This window comes from Protopterus annectens, chromosome 5.part0 (assembly GCF_019279795.1).
Source record: "Protopterus annectens isolate FY-2018-M chromosome 5.part0, PAN1.0, whole genome shotgun sequence".
Taxonomy (NCBI): domain Eukaryota; kingdom Metazoa; phylum Chordata; order Ceratodontiformes; family Protopteridae; genus Protopterus; species Protopterus annectens.
The window spans coordinates 554,813,203-554,840,894 of record NC_056735.1 but is presented as its reverse complement, the minus strand read 5'-3'; positions in this window follow the sequence as shown (position 1 = coordinate 554,840,894).

Below are 27,692 nucleotides of genomic sequence, written 5' to 3'. Positions count from 1 at the left end.
TACAAAAGAAACATTATAGGTAATAGAAATAACTTGCAAGGAATTAAAAAATGTGGCAGCTGCAACCAATGCTTTGCAATAAATGAGGATATAACATTGGTATTAGACAACATCCACAGAACTAGGGTACATTTTAGGAGAGGAAATTGCAACACCATTAGGGTGATATACTTGGCAAAATGTTGCAGCTATTCCACATTCTATGTAGGCAAATTAATAGAGCTCTTAAGAATCTGAGCATTATTATTGTATTAGGAAAAAGGACAAAAATAATGCATTGTATAGGCATTTAGATTCTAGTAATGGATGTTCCAAATTTAAGTTTGCCATTCTGGAATGTGTTTATATGAATCCCAGAGGAGGAGAAATTAAATGCATTTTAAAAGAAATAGAAGTCAGATGGCAGTTATTGTTAAATGCAGCTAGTTATCCAGGTATTAATGACAGTGTTACTATAACTCCAGTCTTAGAAATGAGATTACAGAAGACAAAAAAAGTCATGCACTTTTTAGAGCTGTTGCTGTGTCACAGAAGATAGAACATTCAATTTTAGGTCTGAGAACCAGGGTTCTATCCTGGGTTATGTCTTTTATGGAAATTTGCCACTTTACACACTTTTTTCTTGCTTCTTGTGAAGATATTGGGAAGAGTTTGGTTTATATTATGTTCTTGTGAGCAATTTTATTACTAATAACAAATACATTTTTTTTTACATATTTTAGTAAGGTGAGTGTGAGTTGTATGCAAAGAAAATTATTGTAATGAGTTTTACATCTGTTTCTTTAAATGACAGATTATTTAAAATTTCAAATATAATTATTAGATTGATTTTATTGGTTGTAAGTAACTATATAAGCACACTTAATGACAGTTTTTAACAGATTCTGATGAAGTCTGCAGTTTGCAGATGAAGGTGCTTACTCTATGTGTGACTATTAAAGATGCTTATCTGCATAGTGAGTTTGTTTACTTTGTTCAGGACTGCTGCAGGGGAGTACAGGTGCTATCTGTGTGGACCCTAAATTGTTTTATCTTGGTTCAGTTCTTTGGGAGTGCAACATTTTTTGTGGGTTTGGCTACAAGCTACTAGCCGTGTGTAAAGTGAATTCCTCAAATACAAAGCATACTATTTAACAATGTTGATGTCATCACACAGATACACACACCCTTACATTCCAACTTAAAAAAATTGGGGAAAAAAAAACAGGAATTGAAGGGGCCACTCGGGAATTTGTGGCACCCCATATTTTTGCCCTTTCAACTGGTAAATACTGAGTAATTCGGTAGGTTGAGAGGTATGTCCATTGCTATTAAATGTGGCAGAAACATGAGATACATAGCTGTGTGTAGGGAATCCACACATAATAGTGTGTTGTTTGTGTGTTGTTATCTTTATGTCCAATGCCTATGTCAGCCAGGTATGCTTTAGCCAAGTGTATTACATTTGGTACAGTGAGCTTGCACACATCTTGTCTGCCATACAGAACTATTCTTTTGTTATGCATACCTGCTAGGAATTGACAGTGCAGATTTCCTTTCAAGATGTTGTACAAGATTCTTATGTGATACATCTTTCTTTGTTGCACCCAGTAAAGAAAGAGATAATTGACAACATTGATGACATGGGTTCTATTGCTACATGTGTGGCTTGTGTCTTATTTGTCCTGCCAACCTCTCAAATGGCCAGGATTGCCTTGAATTTAACTCCAGGTTTAAAACTGCACCACTTAACACCTCTAAAGACAGGCTTCTTTTGTAAAACGGGTTGTGTATTATCCTTATATAATACTGAAAATCATTATAGTTGTACACATCTGTTCCTGCAGAACATGGCAATATCACTGATTAATGTTGTTGATACTTTTAAATTGTTTCCAAGTGTGCCTGTTTCTGACAGCAGTTGTCTATGAGTCCATTGTTATTGGTTGTGAGGTATGCTGACATTCATTTCAATCATATTCAAGCAAGTCATTTTGAAGAGCTTCACAACATGCGCATGCCCCCTGTTCTATATACCATCCTTGCTAAACATCCTCTCCATTGAGCATGTCAGTGATTTTTATATCACAACCATTCATCTCCATTGACATGTAACCTTGTGTGACAGTCTCATGCATATACGATCATGTGTGGTGATATACATATACTCCCACAAGAGGTGCAAACATCAGTAAATACTATGCTATATATACATATGTGCTTCATGTTTTGCTATTGACTTGTCTTGAAAGTGTACATAACTTGAAATATCCTATCTTGGCAACATTGCCCTATTGCATATGCGTGCTTCCTCTTTATTCATTCCTATCATTCATGTCTGAGGCTATATTAATCAGCACACTTCCCTGCCTAGTGTGTCTATGTTGCATTGTATTTGCCCTTGTTGATTACCCCAACATCTATTATTTCAGTCTGCAAAAACTTGTTGTAGTGTACATTGTAATACGTATACTATTCTATAATGTGTTCATACTGCAGCTGTTGCAGTATTTTCACCCCTGATAATCACTGTGGTTGTCCACGTAATCTCACGGAAGTTTGCCCATAGGCAGTTTGTATGCATTCAGTTTTTGTGTTCATGCTGCTCTGCACAGTTTCCTGGCCAGCACCACTGTTGCTGGCCACAAACTTTGCTTGTATTCAAGGAAGTGGAATGTGTGTCGTGCACATGCTATTAGTACTGCTAATCACTGGGCAAACATGTAGACTCTGTGCAGGTTTGGAACAAAGCCTACATGAAGTTTATTGAATAGCAGATACATGACTTCTCTGAACTAGAACAAATCTGTACTTACTTGTCCACAAGGATGGTTATTTTGCATCTGTTCTTACTTAACTTGAAATTATATTGCCTTTCTGTATCCAGCATCTTCATAAGTTTCTTTTCATACTGTGTTCATACCCACATTCTAAGCTTTCAATTGCATGGAAAACGGCCCTTTGGGATATCTATTACTCTGATGAAATACTTAATTAATGTCTAAAGAACTCTTTACCTTCCTAATGGATTATTAAACTTGCATATTCTGGAGCTTTCTTTAAATAATTTAGCTTTCTTTGCTAGATACCCTTTTTAAAGTCTAGTAACGAGAAACAATTTTTAGCTGGAAGCAATAATGAATGTTCTCTTTTAATTACTTTAATCAGATTTTGTGGATCAATGCAACTGCAAATATTTTTTTCTTTACCACACCAGTCATTTTGTTTACCCTTTCTGTTGGCTCCAATTGTTTCTTTATGAATCCTAGGTTTTTCCACGTCTGTATCCGTTTACATTCATTTAGTAGAATCACACAACACCTGAAGTTATCGAATTACGAAATACAGATTATTCAAAATGTCAGATTAAAGGAATCCTGACAGTCCAAATTCGAATATTTTCATTTTTTTTCTTTGTAAAACCAAACATGCAAGCATATGCAAAGCACAGAAACATTAAACATAGGCATAGCATTGACTTCACATACATGAATGGCAGGCTTCCTTCACACAAATTAAATTTAGTAAAACAAAGTTCAACATTTCAGTAATTCATTTAAAAGCATTCGGCCATTAAAAATATGATGTCCTGCATTTCAACAAAATGAATGTAAACAATCTGAGCAAATGTCCATCTTTATGTTGACCTTTCCAGGGATTAAATCACTGATACAGCCTGAGGTTTATTTGTATGGGATATTCAGCTGGTAAACATCCCAAGTCTACGAATAAATCAGCAAAGGCATGCAAATTATGATTGCTACCCCTGTGTAGACTTAGATGTTTTGTGACAATTAAATTGAATTTGTAAATATACACCCCAGTATTCAATAATGCCTAGAGTAAGTATACATCATTCTGAATGAACAAACAACACAGACATAACTCATACCTTCTTTCTCCTAATTTAGTTTTCCTACTGATTTTCTTGAAGTTTTAAATATTGACAGTGATTCATAAATGTTACCACAAAGTTTAAACTACATGTACACTTAGTATAATCTTTCTGAGTGACTAGAAAGCACAAAAAATGTGGTAGGGATGTTCTTGAATATATATTGGGCTGGATTCATGAAGGCTTGCACGGAGTCTAAGAGTAGAGTAAGACTCCATGCAGCCAACATGTCCGCCGAGCGATCTAGGAACAGCCGGTAGGGGCGTGCAACAGAGCTCCCAAAACGAGTCCTACACGGACAGGGCTTGGATATGCAAATTACCTCAATTGCAGGCAAAAGCTTTGCAAATGAGGTAAATTTGCGACCCAGGAAACCCGAACCTGTCTGAGTAAGAGTAGTGTTTTTTGCAGAAATGTACTCAGTTGACAAGTGAGTACAGTTCTGCAAATAGCATAACGGAACCGTGACTGCTCCAAAAAAAGGATGCATCCAGTTGAGGAAGCATGCCAATGGCCAAAAATACGGCCATTGGCAATGTTCACTGATGCAAAATAAAAATTAAATATATATATTTTTTTCATCCCAATCCCCGGGGTTTAAGCGTAGTGCAGTGCCGCACAAACACGCTGCACTGCAAAAACCAGAAAATCAATTATTAAGATCCACAAATGTGGATTTTATTGCTATTTTGAATTTACAATGCAAGTGAATGGCAGGCTGAAGACAACATGGCTACCGAGTACTGGTTGCTAAGGGGGGGAGCTCAGTCAAAGAGATGTAACCAAGCATTAGTAGGCAATTCTATGCAAATGAGGGTTAGGACAGTGACTTGCAAGTTTACATAGCAAATGAGTACAGTCAGTGGAGTGTAGGAGTAGGATAAGGGGAGTAACAGAGTAGAAGAGAGGTGACATCACGAGGGGGGTATGTATGAAAGAAATGAAGCTCATTGGAGCAGAGTGGCATGTGTCAGCTGTCATTTACACATCAGTGGAAGAGGTGTGTCAACAGGTAGGCTAGGTAAAGGCAATAAATTGAAGGTGTATGTCGTGGATAACACTAAAGTTTCTTGCCGAGCATGTATGCACATGGGTGCGAGCCTGTAAATCCAAGTAAGACTGTGTATGTGTGTGTAAGCATGTGTGCCCACGTTTAAGTCAGAGTAAGCATGTATAAGGCTGTTTAAAGTTGTGTAAGCGTGTTTGCACCAGTGTGCGCACGTTTTACCAAGAATAAGCAAGTTTTAGTCAGTGTAAGCATGTGTGCGCGTGTGTGAGCTAGTGTGCATGTGTTTGCGCTTGTGTGCATGGCGCTGCCCCCCTGAGGAAACAGAAAGGGAAAAGGAAGCACAACAAATAGTAGGAAGTTAACCAGGGAGTACTAGCAGAGCTATCAGGTGAAAACAATCAGAATCAGGCAATTACACAGGCAGTGCACTAGCCCAGCCCAGCACTAAAAACTCTGCAAATAACATTCCACTATGTTTCTCTCAAGAGACACTGCAATACTGCAGTAAGCTAATAGAAGTGAAAACTGAAAAAGCTTTACTGAGACAAAGAAATGTTAGGGGCTGCCATTGCTGTTATAAGGTGACGTATGCAACATGCTGAGGGTGGTGACAATGCGAATGCTGCTGGACAACCCACAGTGAGGAGACGGAGAAGAGTGTGTAGGCCCAGGGTAACCTACCAGGGGCTACATGAGCTGGAGATAGTGGAGCGCTATAGAGTGGACAGAGATCTCTTGCAGCAAATTGTTGAGCTGTGCAGGCCACGCCTCACACACAGAACTAACAGAGGGGAACTCATCCTAGTGGAAACCAAAGTATGTGTTGTCTAAGAATATTAGCAACAGGTACCTTCCAGACACCAACTGGTGATATGATGGGGATATCACAGGCATCAGCATCCAGGGTACTGCACCAGTTCCTGGATGCCATGTCAGTACATGTCGGTGATCATGTATATTTCCCCAATTCCCGTGAGGTACTGGCCAGCAGTATGCATCTCTTCCAGCAAATAGCGGAATACCCTGAGATAGTGGGTGCAATAGACTGCACACACATACGCAACAAAGCACCAGCCGGTGAGAGGGGTAGGGTCTACTTCAACCGCAAGGGCTTCCCCTCCATCAAATGCCAGGTCGTGTGTGATACCCAGGGCATAATACTGAATGTGTGTGCTGGCTGCCTTAGTGGGGAATGCTGGCTATGCACTGGAGCTGTGGCTGATGACACCCATCAGAAATGCACACACACCTGAACAGGAACGCCATAATGAGGCACACGCACAAACACGAAATGTAATTGAGCATGTGTTCGGCCTACTCAAGTCACGGTTCCGGTGCCTGGACACATCTGGTGGTGCCTTGCAGTACTCACCAACTACATGTACCCAAATTGTCATGTTATGTGCCATGCTACATAATATGATCCTGTGATAACAGCTGCAGCAGGAGCAGCACAGGCCTGGGGTCAACAGCCCCCCACCATTGCCAAGGCTATCACAGGCAGACTGTGACTTGGAGGAGGAACAACATGAGCCTGCCCCAGTAGGAAGAAGGTGGCGTGCCCAGTATGCTTTGGCCTTGGCAAAGAGGCAACGCATAGCACATACACTGGCTCAGTAGGATCCCTGGAAATTATACCTCTCTCTGACTCGGACAAATAGTAAAAGGGATGCCTAACTTGACACTACCTGTTTCCAAACATGTATAGGGAGTGCAGTATGTGCATCCAACATAGGCATCCCTGCAGCACCACCTGAGGCATGATTGCCATGTGTTAAGCAATATAAAGCAGTGCTAAACAGCTTTCACCACCATTTAGTATATGTAAAGCAATTGCACACACTAACACTAGCACAACTGTGGTCAATATTGAGCAATACTGGACAATGTTCTGTAATGCTGGTTAATGTTGAGCAATGTTGGACAAGTCTGGTCTACGTTGGGCATAGCTGAATAAAAGCTAACATGCTCATATTTGCTCTACTGGCCCTTAAGCAGTCTGGTCTGCTCAGTATGAAAATATAAAGCAGTGACAGACCTCGAACCTAAGATACTGTGCACTACATTAGTACTACTGAACCACTAAACCATGACAGTATTGCACTGGTCAGCCTGTATAAAGAAAAGTTGATAAGTCTATGCAACGTATCTCATGGAAACCCTGCAGGCACAGCATGATCCCTGTTGAGTTATGACACAAAGGTGAGCCCTGCAGTAAGAATAGAACCTGATTTTCAACAAACATATAGTATAATTGTTAATATTGGTCATGTTTACACACATCAACAAATGTAGTGGACTTCAGACAGCAACATACTGAAAGGTCACACTGGGCATGCTCACACACGAATAAATGAGACAAATGTCAGGCAACAAAACACTGAAAGGACAGACTGGGCATGATCACACACTTGAATAAATGAGACAAATGTCAGGCAACAAAACACTGAAAGGACAGACTGGGCATGCTCACAGACCTAGGCCATGTCTGAGTATAGCGGTGGGCCACACATATCCGGCAGTTGCATGTGTTAACACAGGAACCTCTCAGTATTAACCAATCTGCCATGTGCACACAGTCATATGACAGCAGACACATATATAATATATTAGAACCCTGTCATAATAAAATATGTTCTGCAAATACATAGGTTGTTTGTAGAAAGTGTGAAAGCAAAGAAGAAAAAAAAACTACAATCAGTATCATCAATAAACAATGTGCATCCCGAACATTACCATAGGTGCATAGGTTGATACTAGCCTATCTGCCCTAGGGCATGTATAAGCCTAGCCAGAGTGTGTTTGGCTCTCGCAGCCCTGTTAGATTAGTAGACTGTGCCTGTGAATAGTAGGTCACACAAGATAGGCCTTTTACGTTTGCTTTATTGTCCCTCTGTCCAGCAGGGACCCAGAAGAGATTCCAGGGGTAAACATATGATCACCCATCCAAGTGTCAATATATCTCCTGTAGGGGCAGTGGGGGGCTCAGCCTATGTGGGACTGGGATCCCATTCCAGAGTGAGGGGAGTGTCTGGGATTAAATGTGTCCCTCCAGCATGTCCTATAAATATCTGTGCTGAGGTGTAAGTCCCTGGAGCATGTAGCTCTAAGGGAACCGGATATCCTGAGGTGCAGCATGTCCATTAATTCTGTGTAGGACATGGCTGTAAACAACAGGCACAGATCTCATCCGAGTAGGTGGTAAGTGACTGAGTAGAGCTGGAGTTACTTTAGCCAAACTGCACAGAGCATCAGTGTGAGTCTCTAGATACACTTGGTGAGGTACTTTTGTGGCCAATACAGTTGCTGCAGATGTCGGGTAAGGTACATCCCAAATGGGGCATTGTATCCAATCATGGGCCTCATGAGTATAGGGGCACAATGACTTTACTTGATCTAGATGTGAAACCTGTTGGGATAGGGAGGGCTAGACAGAATGTCTGTCTAACCACTATGGCAATGCGGTTGTCAATGGCAAAATTACAAACTACTCATGTCCGCATATCCCTAACAACTTCTACCATACTTAATGTATTAACACCTATGTGGTAATGTGTGGGCACTATGTGATTCCAAAAGGGGATGACTATGCATTTAATGGCATTCAGCTGTAGGCCATGGCTCTGGCACCAGTTATCCATCTCTTTGGAGGATGCTTGCGCCAGCTGGAGAGTCAAATATGGCACCCAGTTTGCAGTCATGTGTGAACATGGTCAGCCATATTCCTCCTGTATTATCCTGTATGTCAGAGGAATATATACTGAACAAGATAGGTCCCAGGACTGAGCCTTGCGGGATGCCATGTATAACTGGTGTACAGTCAGACATGGCGCCTGCAATACATACCATGTGGGTGCTATCCCTGATCCACTTAGCCATCCATCTTGTGACATATGTGTCGATATCTAAGCTGGTGAGCATATGTATGATGCCTGAGTGGGGTATTATTGTGAAGGTTTATGCGACGTCCAGATAGACTGTGTGGACTACCTTCCCTATGTCTATGGACCTGGTAACTGTTTAAAGAAGTCGACCATGTTCAAGAGGCAAGATCTGCCCACAACAAAGCTGAATTGTATAGGATCCAGTGCCTGTAGGTTCCCAATGTCTGTGTGTATGAGTACCATAATGATACACTCCATAGCTTTGCAGTACCAGGCTAGATAGGCTTATAGGGCTATAGTGTCTGGGGTCTGTTATAGCACCACCTTTGTGGAGCGGGACCACTGTTGTTCCACGCCATTCCTTGGGTACATATCCTGTAGTAATCTGATATTGATCAGTGACTTCATGTGAGGGTTACGTTCATCATGAAGCTTGCCTAAGATGCAGGCCGGGATACCATCCAGTCCCCATTGATGCTGCGTTGTCTGCCTTGGAGAGGGCAGCACTCACCTAATCATATGTAATGTCAGGGAGGCTACACTCTGTTGGGATGGACATCTGCTCATTAGGGGGGGTGGGGGGGTGACATTTGCACTGAACCTGTTTGCCAGGATGATGGCAATGTCTGTGGGTTCAGTGTATGTATTGTCATTTCGCAGTAACACACAGCATATCTAGGAGTTGGCACCCAGGTTCATGACATAACTAAAGAAGGCTTTGTGATTATTCTCAGTGTGTGGTGCAATTTACCTTTCAAAGTGGGTCTTAGATGAATTCATGAGTGAACGTAGCTTCTTGCTAGTACTGATCAGAGATACCTTCCCTTATTTGGATTGTGCTCTATCATGTAGTAGCCCCCTCCTTTTGTTGTATAGCTTATTTATGGCTGTGGTCCACCAGACAGGTCCCTTGCCTTTGGAGGAGTGAGTCTTGTTCTTATTTGGGATAGCATGAGCCATGCATTCCAGTAGGTGTCAATAAAATGTGTTTGTAAAGGATTCAGCGGTCGAGCTGTACTTACCTCTGTCCCAGGATCTTCAAAGGATACCACCTTGGTCTAGAGGAGTGTGACATTTGCTGTTGGTAAGTACTTCACCGAGAGAACCTAGGATAGGGATCGGGATGGGATATGCATGTCCAGTGAGATAAATGTATGGTCTGACCTTACCAATGAAGGGCATACCTCTGGTGTGGAACATGGAGTCCCCGTGTTGGTGATGATCAGGTCCAATATGTTTTCCCCGCATGTGGGTGTGGTGACCAGTTGTGACATAGCATTTGTGTTTAGAAATTCTAGCAACTGTTGGGCGAGGGTGTTGTGGGTTCAGTAGTATTCTCAGTCAATGTTTCTGTAGTTGAAGTCACCCCATATAATGGTGTTTGTAGAGACCATCATATCCTCCAGTATTCCCAGGAAAGCTATGTGGGGTTCCTGAGTTCGGAAGGATGGTCTGTAGCAGGCTACAAACTGAAAGGCAGTTTTGCCCACTGTTAGTTGCACATGTATGGTCTCTGACGTTTCCTGCAGTGCTACTAACCTGGAGGTGTGTGTATCTGTGATGTATACAGATACTCCCCCTAAAGTTGTTGGTCAGTCTGAGTCTTGTGGCCGAAAAGCATGGTATGAAGTATAACCTGGTAGTACTGGTGTGCATTTGGGAGCCTGAACCAGGTGTCTGTTAATGCACAGATATCAACATTCACCATACTGAGGAGAGTCTTGAGTGCGTGCATTCTGGGTTCTAGACATCTGGTGTCGAGCAGCATTACCCATACTTTCTTTTACCTTGTATTGTCCATGGAGGTGGGTTTGTCATTTGAGCCTTGCCCAAAAAAGGCACTGTGGGGGTGGCAACAGCCTTAGCCAGTATTTGAAAGTCCAGAGGTGACACGTGCAAGTTGTCCATAGCGAAGCTACGTGGCATGTTGAGCATGTCATCCCAGGCTGACAGACACTGGATCCCCTTTGAATGACACCAATATGTTAGCCAACTGTTACAATTGATCAGCTTATCTGCATACTGTGCCATCATTCTTGGTGAGGGTAAGATGCTACACAAGGTCAGGGTCATACTGGCCTGGGTTACATGATCACAAAGCTCATCTATGTCCCTTGTCATGTAGTCCAGGGAGGAATGTCTGACATACGTCACACCAGCATGGACAATGATGGAGCCATACTTGTACTTGCTTTGGAGTGACTTGAGTGCATGTTTAATGTGGCAGAAACTGCCACCCCACAGACAGCGCAGTGTCCTTCTCCTTGTTCAGCCTAGTGAGTGTGACGTCAGTGTGTCTGACAATAGAGTCATCTATTACAAGTGTATTATTTTATTTTATTTTTTTATTTTATTTTATTTTACATTTGTTGACCGGGATAGTCCAACTAGATGCATGTCCATTTTCAGCGGAGGCCCGGGGAGAAAAGCTCCAAGGGTAAGCAGATACAGCATTACATAATACCAGCATTACATATTACAAACAGACTGTTTAACTTGCTTACTTATGTAATCTCTGTAAACAAGTTCCACAGGTTAGTTAATCCTGAGCACAAGTCAGGATTAAATTAAATTACACAGTAAACTGGTTAACAGATTTTTACACATTCTAGAGAGAGTTAGCCAGGCTTGATACATTGACATAGCCAGTTAAGTGACAAATGTTGTTTGAGTCTAGTTTTAAATTGACCTAAGATGGAAAGTAAGGTAATATCAGCTGGAAGAGAGTTCCAGGATCTACTTACAGAGTTTGCAAAGAGAGAATCACCGGCTGTGTTATTAATTTTGCTAGTCTGAATTAGTAGTTTGTTAGAGGATCAAAGCGGTCTAGGATTGTTATAGGGGGTGATAATATTTTTAAGTGCAGAAGTATTGTCCGGATTATAGAGGATTTTATAGGCTATAATCAGTTGGTTATACTGGATTAGGCTGGGTAGTTCAAGCCAACCAAGCTGGTTTAGATTGATGCAATGATGTGTCCTAAAAGGCAGCCCAGTGGCAAACCTGGCAATGTGGTTGTAGCAAATTGAGAGTTTGTTAAGGACAGTCTTGTTCAAATTCGAGTAGAGGGATGCATACAGAAGGGTTGAAAGAAGGTGAGGCGAGCTATGGCAATTTTAGCTGGAGGGTTAGGAAGGCTTTTATTCTGTAAAGTGACCCTAGTTTTTTATTGATGGTTTTGATAGTTTGGTTAACATGTAGGTCAAATTTGAGATTATTGTCTATGATGACACATCATAGTTTTGTAGATGGGTCAGGGGAGATTATTGTGCCATCATTTGATTTTATGGTATAGGTGAAAGCGGTAGACCTACGTGTTGGTGAAAATAACAGCATTTTAGTTTTTTGGGATTTAGGATCAGACGATGTTCAGAAAGCCAGTTTTCTATTGTATTAAAGGTGGTCTGGGTAGCTGACCATAACTCTACTGGAGATGTGGCTGAGCAAATCAGAGTAGAGTCATCAGCATATTGGATACAGCTGACTTTTGGGATGACAGTATAAAGGTTGTTAATGAAGATGGAGAACAGCAAGGGCCCTATTATAGAGCCTTGTGGTACTCCAAGGGTGTTAGGTAGAAGGTTAGAGAGTTTGTTCTGCCAGAGGACAGCCTGCTGTCAACCATTCAGGTAGGATTGAAACCATTGGAGGGCTCCAGTATCTAGACAGAATGTTTGCAGGGTGTGGATTAAAAGTTGGTTATCAACCATATCGAATGCCTTGGAAAGATCCAAAAAGAGGGCTGAGGATATATAATTATTGTTGCGATTATGGTTTATGGTGTTAGTAAAGGCTAGGAGGGCTGAAGTAGTGCTGTGATGAGGACAGGAGCCATGCTGAGTGTCTGCCATAAGGCAATTTTGGATTAGGTGGTGCATGAGTTGTCTATGAATACATTTTTCCATAATCTTTGCAAGTGGAGAGAGTATAGCTATTGGTCTATAACTGGAGAATTCAGTAGAGCTGCCTCCTTTGTGAAGTGGGATTACATAGGATATTTTCCAGATGGTGGGAATTTTAGCTTCTACTATGGTTCAATTGATTAGTATTGAGATGGGGTAAGCAATAGCATCAGCTGATTTTTGTAGGTACTCGGCAGGGAGTTGATCAGCAGAAAGTGTAGTGGGTTTTAATTTTTTGATCAAGGTACGGATAAGTGAAGTGGCGACTGGTTGGAAGCTGAACGCAAGTAGGTTTCCAGGGGTGCTACTTTCAGGACCAGGGGAGCTTGGAGGTAGTTGGCTAGCTAGGGCTTGAATTGTCTCAGTAAAGAATTGGTTAAAACTATCAGAAACATCTTCAGGGGTTTTATCAATAGTAGTAGCAGGGATTGGGGTTGACGTTTGTCCAGGATGTAGTAGATTATATAAACCTGCCCAAAACTTCTGAGGGTTATTTTGATTTACTGTCTGTAAATTACAGTAGTATTGTTCTTGTAAAATTGATTTTTTGGTTTTGTTCCTGGATTGCCTGTATTTAATGTGATCTTGAGGGTCTTTTGAAGACCTCCATAAAGCCCATGCTTTGTTTCTAAGGGTAGTTTTGAGTTTAGACTCTATAGAAAGCAATGGTGCAGTTTTTGCACTGGTTCTCTTTGAACGAACAGGTGCATGCAAATCAAGGATCTCAAGGAATTTGTTGTTAAAGTATGCTACTGCTTCCTCTAAGAGGAGGTGTTTTAGACTAGACCAATTACATGAGTTTAGTTCTTGTTGGAATTTGGCAGGGTCAAAGTTTTTATTGTTTCTAACCTTTCTGACTAAGGGTTGTTGGGAATTAATGGTTTTGTGCTTAATTACATATGTGAGAAGGTGATTACTTAGGCCATTAAGGAGGGTACCAGAGGTGTACAGTTGGGGGTGACTGTTTATGAGTACTCAGTCAAGTATACGTTCTTTTTGGTTGGGTTTACCTATCCTGGTAGGGGTGGATATGATTTGTGTAAATGCATGCAGGTTAATATAGGTGGTTGGGGATTCTAAGGAACAGGTGCCCCAGTCTATGTTAAATTCTCCAAGTAGTAGGGTTTCTTGGGGGTAGTGACATGATAGCCAGTGCAGGATATCTTCAAATGTAGATATATTGTTACCTGGGGGAATGTACATACAGATGATATTAATGCATTTATTTTTATTAAGTTGCAATTTGGTGGCAATAATCTCTGAGTTATTAATCTGAGGAGGTTGTATTACATCTATGGTGACATTCAACTCAGATTTATAGAGTACGGCTACCCCACCCCCCTTCCTCGAAGCACGATTCAGCCTGTGTATGTTGTACCCAGGTGGTAACACTTCATTGTCTTTAGTGTTAGGTTTTAACCAGGTTTCATATAAACAGAGAATCTCAGGGGAGTGGACATCCAGAAGTGCATGCAATTCATGTACCTTGTTATTAATGCTTCTAATATTGAGATGACAGACTAGGAGAGAGTTAGTTGGCCTATTAATTGTAGGTTTGTAGCTTAGATTACAAGTAAAGGGGGTATGTGTATCTGAAGTGAGTGGGCCAGGGTTGGGGTGAATATCACCACCAAGTATTAGGTTGAGTCTTTACTTGGTGATGAACTTCAGGAATTTGTTTATTAGTTTGTGGTAGTGTTTGGATCTAGAGCTAATGTGCCTGGGGTTGAGATGTTGATAGACTGAACAAGATGTTGGATAGGACCTGGTACTGTAAGTATGGTTGAAGGTGGGAGGATTTACAGCTGGGGTGATAGTATGGCCTTTTGGGACCTGAAATCCAGTGAGAAACTGGTTTTCATACAAGGTAAGGAGGTATGGTGTGAACAAGAGGAGTAGTAAAGAGGAGTATATCATTATCTGTGATTCAGCTAGTGAGTGAAGGAACTGTTTTACCTGGTGATGCAACACCAGAAGATAGAGTGGTGAGGTAAAGGTACTGGAAGGGGGATGGGAGAATGCCAGATGAAAGCTAATAGGTGCTATTAAAATGTCGGTAGTAGAATGGGGGTGGGTGGAATTATCCCAGATGAAAGCAGATAGGATCTAGAAAGTGGGGGCATGGCTATAGTACTATAAATTTAGAGGTACTGGGGGCGGGAGGGAAATGGGGGCAGGGAGGGGAGCGAAGAGAGCCTGAGCATAGCGATGGCGAACGTAGCGGGGCTATTGCAGTTTACAAGGTTTCCTAAGGTGTCCTAAAGCTATAAGGTAAGTATTACAGCTCTTAATGTAAGAGTCAATTTACTTCAGTTACAGGGGAAGGAGGCAACCATTAGGTGTGTTTTTACCCCTAAGGGCAGTGACTGTGTGGCACACTGACTTTGTGAACCATGTGATATGTGGGTAATGTCGTGGGGTAGCAGTTGTCTGGGTGTCTGCTTAGGAGGTCTCTGCTGCTTAGGCAGATATTATGTAGAGCCTCTGAGTATGTAATTGTGTGGTAATGTAGTTTGTTTGCTGTCATTATAGGTCTATGTGTGAAGGGGTTGTGGTGTGTGTGGTTACCTTCACCACCTGATAGACTGTGCCGGTCATTGGTCGAGAGAGCTCAGCCTCCCATTTGTCTATATAGTTGCATCTCCCACATATATCTGAGTTTGTTGGGAGGAGGTGAGGGTTGTCTGTGTACATAAGGCAGCTGTAACATTGCCTCAATAGTCCCATATTCACCAACTGGACTGGAGAGTACACGCAAAACCAACCATTGGACATACCAGGATATTATAATGGCATACTCTCTGTTGACTGATCAAAAGGGATCAGTAGGCCATTAAGTGTGTAAAAGAGTATAACATGGGTTTAGTGCTCAGGTATGTTGGTGTGTTTGAAAGATTATCTGCGAAGGAGTCCAGACAGAACCATGACACTTCCTTCAGCTATGTCATACACAGCACTGTACACACATATATGTCCTGAGTCAGGGACAACTGTACCTGACTGACAATGCCAACATCCTGTCAGACAGGCCCATACATACATACCCACCTCCCACTGACAAATGTCCCTATCATCATACCAGGCGATATCACATGTAGAATGGGTAAACAGCTCCTTCCAAAGCCGAAAACATGGCAGCAATTGGATGACATTGTTTCCCGATATGTGTCATAAGTGAACTACAGAACAAACAGACCCTGCACCTGAACAGTCTGTTGAGCCACACCTTCTCTATAGGATCTGAAACTGCTGAATGTGTTACAGCAACATATGGCACACCCCACAAGTGATGGTGCACAACAGACCATGGGAACTATAGTCCTATAAGCCTATGACGTCTGATCTGCAAGGCCATTGAGTCCATCATGATTGAAGTCATAAACAGAGGTATTGGAAACCAACAAACACACAGCAACTGTGGTATGATCATGGGCAGATCATGGTTCCCAAACCTGCTAGATTGTTTGCAAGGCAGCCACCCAGGACACACATCACTGAAGGGAGCTACACATGTCCCACATAGACTCTGAGTAGCCCTTTATCAACATCACAGACACATATTGTATCCACAAATTCAACAACCTGTGCATAAATATGTAGTGTCATATGAAGGAATGGAAATTTGTCCACAGAGAGATCACACAAGCTAAGACTTGTGGAGTCCTGTTCAAGCTGTTGACACCTGCTGACCCACATGGTTGATTTCTGGGATTGCATAAAACAAGGTGCACCCACATTACCATGTCCAGTCTGATGATGTCAGCATCCTAGAAATATAGCAGGAGAAATCAAAACACCCAGTAAAGCATATAGCGCATCGTGTTAATGCATATCTCTGCAGTATCATAACATAGTGAGGTAGGGGTTTTAATCCTCCAATTGTTGTGGGAGTGTATGTGTGTGTGTGATTTCTTGTGAGAGAAGTTCCCTTTTTGGAGACTAGGAAAACACATGAATGGGGGGTATATGTGTGTGTGTGTGATTTCTTGTGAGAGAAGTTCCCTTTTTGGAGACTAGGAAATCACATGAATGGGAGAGGGGTGTATGTGTGTGTGTGTGATTTCTTGTGAGAGAAGTTCTCTTTTTGGAGACTAGGAAAACACATGAATAGAGGTAGATTCTTCTTTGGCAAGTCTGATGATGTCAGCATCCTAGAAATATAGCAGGAGAAATGCAAACACCCAGTAAAGCATATAGCGTGTCATGTTAATGCATATCCCTGTCGTATCATAACATAGGTATGGGTTTGAATCCTGCAATCGCTCTGCGTGTGTGTGTGATTTCTTGTGAGAAGAGTGCCATTTTTGGAGACTAGAAAAACACATGAATAGAGGTAGATTCTTCTTTGGCAAGTCTGATGATGTCAGCATCATAGAAATATAGCAGGAGAAATGTAAACACCCAGGAAAGCATATAGCGCGTCGTGTTAATGTGTATCTCTGTAGTATCATAACATAGTTAGGTAGGGGTTTGAATCCTGCATGAGCTGGGTGTATGTGTGTGTGATTTCCTGTGAGATGAGTGCCCTTATTGGAGTCTGTGAAAACACATTCAAAGAGGTAATCTCTTTGGCATGTCTGATGATGTCAGTATCCCAGAAATAGAGCAGTGGAAATGAAAGCTTCCAGTAAAGCGTATAGCACGTCGTGTGACTGCGTATCTCTGTAGTATCATAACATAGTTAGGTAAGGGTTTGAATCCTGCAATTGCTGAGAGTGTGTGTGTGTGTGTGAAACTGTTGGTTAATGTGTTGTGGGTTTTGCTTTTACAACTGTATGACATATCAGTAAAACAACAGTATGTGCATTGCACACTGCCAGTATCTGTGTGGCACATACATATATGTACACATGACCTCAATTGTTATCTGTGTGTCAAATACATATATGTACATGTGACTTCAATGAGTTCATAGGAGTGAAGCCTGCTTTCTACACGAATACATCTGTTACCATTGACAGTCTGTGCTGCTGCTTCGCAGTCCTTAGGTCACATATGTATGTATGTGTCAAGGCCAGCCACTGTAGTGATCTGTGGCCTAGGTCATCTGTGTCACACACACCCATGACATTTTCTATAGAATAGTGTGAGTGAGGTTCATGCCTGGGGTATATGTCAGACATGTTCAAACACAACACAGTCTGTCAATAATGTCAATTCATTACAGGTGTACAACACTTCCATGGATATGTATACAGACCCCTTCATGCTTATGTGATTCACTGAGGGACATCAGCATACCTTTGGAAATGTGAATACCAAAGATCAGATGACATAACATGTGGCTGTATGTACACATTGGTACCCCTGCTACATGTTGTGGGCTACTAACAATGTGGTACTGTCAGGATACTATGTATTGTAAATGTGGATGACTATGCTATAGTTGGCTTATAGCTTTACAACATGTGTTGGTCAACATGTATCTGTCTGTATGATACCCTTGTGGAGGATAAGTGTCTCATCTGGAGAATGCATTGTAGGCCACTGTATGCATTACCAGATCTGGACGGAGATATCCCTAGTGTGTTTGCTTGTACCTGGGACGTCTACATGCCAAACAGGAGTGGTCCCAGGAATGTGTGGCTGCCAATACCACTGGTTACTGGTATAGTATAGTACCAGAAGGACTCAATTGCTACTGTGTATCCTACAACTGTGTGTCAGTTGTCAGGACATCAGCTAATGATTGGGTAAAGTCAGGCTGTTGAGGTTATGTATACTACCAGTATGCAGAACAATGACCGATATAAACAGTATCACCCCCAGCATAGTGTCAAACCATGTCATATACACGTGTACCCAAGTCATAACATATGTGTAGTAAAACGCATACTAGCCACCAATAGGAAATATGAAGTGTTAGCACTGTGTAATACAGGGCATGTCACCCTTCCCATGTGCCCACTATGCACATACATGCAGATGGTACACCTCCACCATGTTCACAAATGTACACCTGCAAATCTGTACTGCACACATCACACACATACCATCCACTCACCAACACATGCTGCCAGTACCACACACATCAGCCACGTGGCACATGCGTGGACAATACAGTATTGGAATTAACACTAGTGTAAACAATACTACATTGATAATCATAGCTTTCATGCATCATGCCTGCTCAGATATACCTACAAGGATATCAGTACACCTTGCTGTTGACAATATGCTAACATTGCTACAATGCTATTAGGTCACCCTGTGCATCAGCACCATGTAAGCCTGTTCCTGCATCATTGTCACAGATGACAGGAGGTGGCACAGTGTCATCATATGCACAGGGTGTGTTAATGGTTTGCCAGAGCCTGACAATGACCCATCCAATTGACATGCATGTGTGTGTGTGTGAGAGGGACATCAGTACAGTATGGGTCAAAGTTGGTGTAATGTGTGTGTGTATGTGTTAGCCCTAGGTGTTTGGTTTATGTGTGTGTGTGTCTGCATGCACACAGTTCCACTTTGTGGCTGCCACATACGGGTGATTGTGGGACAGCCACAGACTGTACCTGCCAGGCTGTACAGCTCACTGTCTCCGGACACGGACACAGTACCTGTGCCTGCCAGGGGTGTCACGGACAGTTATCAGGTACCAAGTCAGACTGGATACTATTGTCAGAGGCAGAGGGATGTCGACTGGACCCATGTCCCTGCTGGGACTGGCCAGAGCCATGTGCACATGGTCGTCTAAGATGGTCTATTGACAGCCCATCCCCAACATTGCTGGGGCTGGTACTGCCACTATGGGTGCGGCTGGGACTTGTGTGTCATCCGCGATGAGTGCCAGCTGATGATGTTGCTGGCATATGTCCACATCAATGTCTCAGCCATCCTGCACTGTCCTGGCACATGGACATTACATTGCGGAGGATATCTAGTGTCTCCCCCCAGCGTCTATCAATGACCTCGGTGTAATTACGGATGGCACCGGCAAGGTCATGGATACTGCCATTGATAGCAGTGTTGTGAGCCCTCTGTGCCCTTAGTCCCTGCCTGGTGTACCGTTCCATAAGTGCTTGTGCCTGTATTACAGAACGGAACATGGCTGAGGTTGTGAGACCTGTGGGGGCATGTCTGCCAGGAGCATTAAGACCAGCATAGCTCCCACGAGCACCCCTGGACATATGCCTATGTTGTACTGTTCCAGGTGTCTGGGTATGGCTGCTGTGTGGGGTTGCATGTGCCATAGATACCACAAAATCCTGGTCGGTGTCTGCTGTATGCTGTTCCTCCACTAAGGCCATTGGTGTTGAGGTATGTATCGGCAGTATGAATGTGCGCATAGATGGTGTGGAGAGCTGTGTACTGTCGATTGGCGGACCAACAACAGACCCTGACAAACCTGCCTGCGCCACTACACGTGTCATCATGCCCACTATTTGTGGCAGTGACCTCAGGTTTCCTGCTGCACTCATCCAATACCTCATCACCTGTGAGAGGAAGACTGGAAACACACTTCACAATCTGTACAGGATATTAGCGCACATGCACACATGAACACATGCACACATGCACACATGCACACATGAATGCATGAACACATGCACACATGCATGCATGCACACATGGACACATGCACACATGCACACATGTACACAAGTACACATGCACACATGCACACATGGACACATGAACACATGCACAGATGAACACATGCACACATGCACACATGAACACATGCACACATGCACACATGAACACATGAACAAATGCACATATGCACACATGCACACATGCACACATACACTACTCAGTCAAGTTGACACACACACACCAACAGCAATACAGAACATATCCATTAGTGGTTGATGGTGCAGTACAGTATCACAAGCCAAAGAGTCCTATTACACGTGTCAGCATGCAGGATGTGTGTTGCTCAACAGCATGCAGTGCGAGTGTGGAGAGTCCTTGTTGATAACAGTATACATGTCTTTGATGCATGTGTGTTGTTCAGTGATTGGCCTCACCCTGGAACACAATGTGTGCATGGACACAACATTGCTGAGCAAGTCTAGAATGCTTTCCAATGTCCAGTGCACCATCACTCATAGGTATACATACCATGGCCGGATGCACACAACTGTCAGGTGTATAGCAATGAATGCTATGTGTAGTACTGTAGTTACTGTAACTGGATGTAGTGTAGTACCATGAGCCATCATCAGGCAGCATCATGTGGTCACTCAAGGCCACTAATGTATGTCACACTGGCAACTATCTTGCTGTACCTGACCTGCACCACTTTGGCTACATTAACCATTTCACAGCCAGTTGTTACATGGGTATGTAAGGTGTTCAATAGGGAGCATTGCCTCACATGAATGTGTTGTGTGTTGAAGCATGTCACACCACCCCATGATAATCCTCTAGCCCCAGGTATGGTATGTGTGCTGTGTTGTTGACATTTGGGATACTGAAGTATGACCTTACAACAGGTGCCTACATATGCCATGTGTATCAAATTAACACTAACTGCATATGACAAAGTGGTGTATGTTGTGTGCATGTGTATTGACTGCCTATACAATGTCCACTACAGTGTAACATAATTGGTTGGGATGCTCTGTGTATTGCATGTGTTTGAGGCAGATACTCATGTTACTGGGATGTACATAGTCCCACAGAGAACATGCAGAGCATGCATTATGTGTAGGTGTTTTACATGTGTATATGGCCTACAGGTCTTCTATGACATGCACATGTTATATGCTATATTAAGTGTAGAACACTCACCAGCATGGGTGTGCTGTCTTGCTATCACACCAGAGGGACCTACAAGGATATGAGACAGTCTGTCAGTGTCAACAACTATGGCATTGCTGCTGTGTGTTTGCAATTCCACAGTAGTACAAGAGGTGACAGTCACAGGCATACAAATTATGTTCCAGTTTATCAGTATTGCATGACACCAAGCTCCACATCTTCTGAATACTCAGTACACATCTGGTAAATGCATGTTCTAACAATTGATCTAACAGTAGTCTACAGATATGCCATGTTACCTGCACGCTCTGTATCTACATGCTGGGTGGCACCAGCCTCCATGATGATGCATGTCTGTTGTACTGCTTGTCCAGGAGCCACCACGCTGAGGAGCAGCTCTTCCACTCTGGTGAGGGGGGATGTGTTGATGCACCACCACCTGTGGCAAGCTGTTGTCTGTGGACATTGGAGGCATGCTGCCGGACATGTCTGATTAAATCACTGCAGTGATGGTGTACCTGCTCATAAGTCCAGTTATGCATGCCAACATCATTCACCCGATGGACAACATCCTGCCACACTGCAGTGTGTCCATGCTGGTCCTGGCTAGATCTGGAGAACAGCAGGTTGTAATGCTGTACCAGGGCATCAAAGATGACCTCCTCCTCCTCAGGGGAATAGGCAGGCTTCCTGTTGTGAGACATATTCCTGTAAGACAATAAAACAGTCATTGTGAGCAAGTCATGTGGCACACTTAACATGCTAAAGTACAGACATCAATGAAATGCCATATATAGCAACCTATTGGCTGTCAGTAGATACAAACCTTTAATACTACATAGGACTGCTCAGCCCACAACTGTCTGACAGTGCCTGGCACATACTATATTCCAAAACATGTTCTGCACAGCAACAAAGTGGAACCAGTATGTAAGACTTTACAACAGTACATGGCACACTCTATGTGACATAATACACCACCTAGCCACAGGGGGTGTGTATGAAGCTAATGCATGTAGACTTTTGTCATCCATTGAAATTAATGTTAAGTACAGTTTAAGTACTATCAGTACACCATGCTACTTGTTGATAGCAAACCCCTCAGTAACAAATGTGCACATTCATCACTACAGGTGGCATACTGCTGTAATACACTACACGTGTTGCTAGATATCCACATATATCCTGTGACACACATACCACCAAGGCCATGTTACAGGCATACCCACACACACATCAGACATACCTACAGGACACATAGGTATGGCAACCCAGATCAGTTTTACCTGTGTAGCATACAGTACTGTGTGTCAGCACCTACAAAACCTCATGCCTGAGGTTTGTAATGTGTGAGGACTACAGGTAACAAACAAAACAGTGTGTCCAAGCAATGTGGATATAAACCATACTGTGCTGTTTAGGCCTACAGCTTCAGATAGTACTACTGTTCATACAGGATTTGTATTCACTAGTGTTACCAATCAATAAGCATACATGTACTGCTAAAGCCTACAATGGCACACTCCGGTCAACACCATGGGACTACATCACACCGTATGCCTTACTGCTTTTCCTGCCTAGCAATAGCATATGTATCCATTGCTGGGATTTGAGCTACAACACTACATACCATGATATACACGGTTTCACACTAGGCTATCACACATATACACAACTTTGACACATTCACCATCACAGCCAGTCAATCTCACATAGCAAGTAATGCAACAAGTACATGCGTGTGTGTATCGGTTCCTAGGTAGCTAATAGGCTATTATCCGTAGGACCTATGGAAGCCTAGCCATATGGTACCCTGCCCTTCCACACCCATGTAATATAGGTTAATGTGCCCCTGTCATGCAGAGCCACAGTGGTGACTCCCGGGTTGTGTTTCCTATCTCACACCCACTCATCATGATTATTCATGACAACAGCTAATGAGGATCTTCATTTGCTATTGATAGGTGGTTAGTTCCAGAGTATGGTATGTGTCTGAGATGATAATGTACCACTCCAGCATGGTCTGCTTTTTCACGTTACAGGGTTTAGATCAGTACAGTGTGTAGCTTGTATGGAGTGTAATCTGTATATATGGAGCATGTCCAATACCTGTGGGTTTGGCATAGCTTTGTATGTTAGGTAGAGGTTGCCTCTGGGTAGGCGGTATGTGACACAGTGTAGCTGTGGTTTTGTAAGACAGTCTGCATAGGTCATCTGTTTGAGTCTGGTAATACTCATTGTTGAGCTATGTGTCTGGCATCTACTGTCACTGTGGATGTCTTCTGGGGTACATACCGACAAGGTCAATGTACTCTATGATGGGTGTTATGACTGATGAGTACAGTGGAACACTGACCTCTTATTCCGTGGATGACACACCTTTTCTGATGACATGTGGACCATACTCAGTTTACATGACTAGTGTGGCACTGTGATTATCAATAGGGACACTAATGTCCACCTTTGGCCCATAGTCTCTCACCACACTTTTGGTATTGTGTAGACTACCACCTATGTGGTAGTTCATGAGTACAGGGTTTTTAACAAGAGGGATGGCAATACGTTTACAACATTGAGCTTGGGCGTAAATATGAACATTCATTGGTGTACATATAGATATACATATAGGCACATATACCGTCCACCTTTCATAGTGGGAATACCAATTATGCAAAGGTTGAGAGGGATGCAGTTATGTAATGATATTGCACAGTCATGTGCAGAATGCATGGAAGGTAGTCTCAGCCCATGTACCTTTAGCAGGCCCCCCTATCTGGAAGACGGAAACCTGAGGAATCATACCCACAGCGTTTAAACGCTACATGTCATATGCCAGCGCTGTATGCTGTCTTGTTTGCCACACACTACCACCTACATATAAAAATGCACATAACAACATGCAACAACATATAATTGTCCACCCTTCACAAACAGTTGAGTATGTCCCTTGCTCTATGCACATGTTCAGATGCAAATTTATCAGACACATACATATCTCTCCATATGTGTGTGCTGTACACACACAGGGTCCACACTGTTGTAAGTCCGTACACCTCATGGGTGACCTGTTGGTCCATGCTACAACAATGACAGTTGTCACATGTGTGCATACAGTAATAGTACAGGGAGTATATAAAGCTGCACATGATAACATTACTATGCTAGCCTGGTACAGCATTTGCCAATGCTGAGCTACAAATTATGTTACTATCATGCATGTCTTACTCTGTCACATCCAAGTTTATATAGGTGTTTACACTACTCCCCCAAGCTGCCATTATACGCAGACTGTACAGACCATAGATAACATGTTCAGATGTTCGACATATAATGCTAAGATACATATGTCACAATTATGTCCCACTGCACACAGCTACACACTAATTTGTCCATGGCAGTAGGTATGCATGTCATCACTGCATACATACCTACTGCTGCCACTTATGCATGTTTCCTGAGTATGTACAGTACTATTCATAAACATCTACTACTTGCCGGTAACTACAAATCTGTTACATACCTGTTACTCACTGTCAGGTCCGTCTGTGTATGCTTTTCAAGGTTTTTTTTATTTATCAAGTAAAGTTTTTGACTTATTAGTTATTATTGGTTATTAATTAAGTTTTTTTTTCTTAATTAATATATTTAGGTTTTAAATAAGTAAATATAATATTTACTTAAAGGAATGGTAGCGACACAGGTATACTAAAAGTTGATTTATTATCAGGTCAAACAATAGATTTTCATCAGATTAGCGCTTTCACTCATAGAGCTTCTTCAGATCATACATAACAGAAAATACCAGATACAAAATATATACTCTACCATTTACCTTATTAACCTATCACATTCAATTGCTAATCAAGCCTTAAAGTAATCATGTATCTAACTATAAAAATACATCTATTAAAATTCAGAATTTAACAAAACACAGATAATACACATTATATGAAGCAACATATAAAATATAATATAACTTACCTCTCTACACATATTACAGAGATATACTATCTAAAAAATTTTTAAAAAATTTTTGTATGGGTATATTTCAATTCATGTACATATACTTCTTATAATATATACCTACATTAAATCCTGGTACTTATTTTAGTCAAGCCATATCCTATTTGATGTTCCTACGTTTCCTAAGTTTAGGCTTTATTGAGGCTCTTTCATTAAGTCCAGAGTCCCTGTCTGCTCTCAGCCTAATTATCCAGTTACTCTCCTGACATTCTGTATGATTCCTAACGTCACCTCCACGCTTACTATGTGTGATGACTTCCAAAGCTCTAAATAAGAATGTGTGTGTTTCCCCTTGCTGGATCACATGTTTGGCTAGAGCATTATGTGGGGACTTCTTCTTCATATGATATATATGTTCACGTATCCTTTCTTTGAAAGCACTATTCGTTTTTCCTACATAGAAGGAAGAACAAACTTGGCAAACTGCTAAGTAAACCAAGTGAATTGTCTTACAATCAGCAGTGATTCATGTGATAAACTCTCTACATGTATCTGGATGCAGAAAACTAGTGCTTATGTCAATATAGCAGCAATAATTACATTGCCCACATGGTCTAGTACCCCCAGTATCCATAGTATCGGGCCTCTGTCTAGGATAACAAAGCATTCTTTCCAAATTATATCTGTTCCTATAGAGAAAACGCGGTTTGTCTCCAACTATTTTCTTTAAGTCATTATCTACACATAAGACCGACCAGTGTCTAGTGACTAAGTCTCTAATATCTGCGTAATCTGAGGTGTGAAAGGTAGAAACTTTCACACATAACGACTCATTACTTGTTCCATCCCTTTCATAAGTATGAGGAGGTCCAAAATATGGTGCAGCTACATCTAACCTTAAATCAGAAATGTGATATGTGATAGACAACAAGATGGTGTGGCAATGGGAACCCCATGTGCCAACAGCTATGCTAATATGTTTTTGGCACATTGGGAGGAAGAAGTCCTATTTCATATGAGTTTATTTAAGGAGCATGTTATTTTTTATCGTCATTTTGTGGACGATCTCTTTATTCTCTGGAATGGGGGAGAAGAACAACTAACCTCTTTGCTCACCATGATGAATGGTTCAACAAATTTTCTTAGATTTACCATGCAGTGTTCTGAATACAAGATAGATTTTTTAGACCTATATATAGAAAAATTAGAGTGTGGTCTAATAAATACAGGGATATACCGCAAATCCTGTTATTACAACACAATATTGATGAGGTCAAGTATGCATCCACCACATATCTTTAGAAATATTATTAAAGGTCAAGGTATGAGAGCCTCAAGATTAAATCCTACCGACGTAGGGTTTGAGACTGAGTTGGACAACTTGAGAATGAGATTCCTAGAGAGAGGCTACAGCCACCAGGAGATAGATGACAGTTTGAAAAACGTTTCTGATTTAAGGTTAGATGTAGCTGCACCATATTTTGGACCTCCTCATACTTATGAAAGGGATGGAACAAGTAATAAGTCATTATGTGTGAAAGTTTCTACCTTTTACACCTCAGATTACGCAGATATTAGAGACTTAGTCACTAGACACTGGTCGGTCTTATGTGTAGATAATGACTTAAAGAAAATAGTTGGAGACAAACCGCGTTTTCTCTTCAGGAACAGATATAATTTGAAAAGAATGCTTTGTTATCCTAGACAGAGGCCCGATACTATGGATACTGGGGGTACTAGACCATGTGGGCAATGTAATTATTGCTGCTATATTGACATAAGCACTAGTTTTATGCATCCAGATACATGTAGAGAGTTTATCACATGAATCACTGCTGATTGTAAGACAATTCACTTGGTTTACTTAGCAGTTTGCCAAGTTTGTTCTTCATTCTATGTATGAAAAAGGAATCGTGCTTTCAAAGAAAGGATACGTGAACATATATATCATATGAAGAAGAAGTCCCCACATAATGCTCTAGCCAAACACGTGATCCAGCAAGGGGAAACACACACATTCTTATTTAGAGCTTTGGAAGTCATCACACCTAGTAAGCGTGGAGGTGACGTTAGGAATCATGCAGAATGTCAGGAGAGTAACTGGATAATTAGGCTGAGAGCAGACAGGGACTCTGGACTTAATGAAAGAGCCTCAATAAAGCCTAAACTTAGGAAATGTAGGAACATCAAATAGGATATGGCTTGACTAAAATAAGTACCAAGATTTAATGTAGGTATATATTATAAGAAGTATATGTACATGAAATGAAATATACCCACACAAAATTTTTTTTTTAATTTTTTAGATAGTATATCTCTGAAATATGTGTAGAGAGATAATTTATATTATA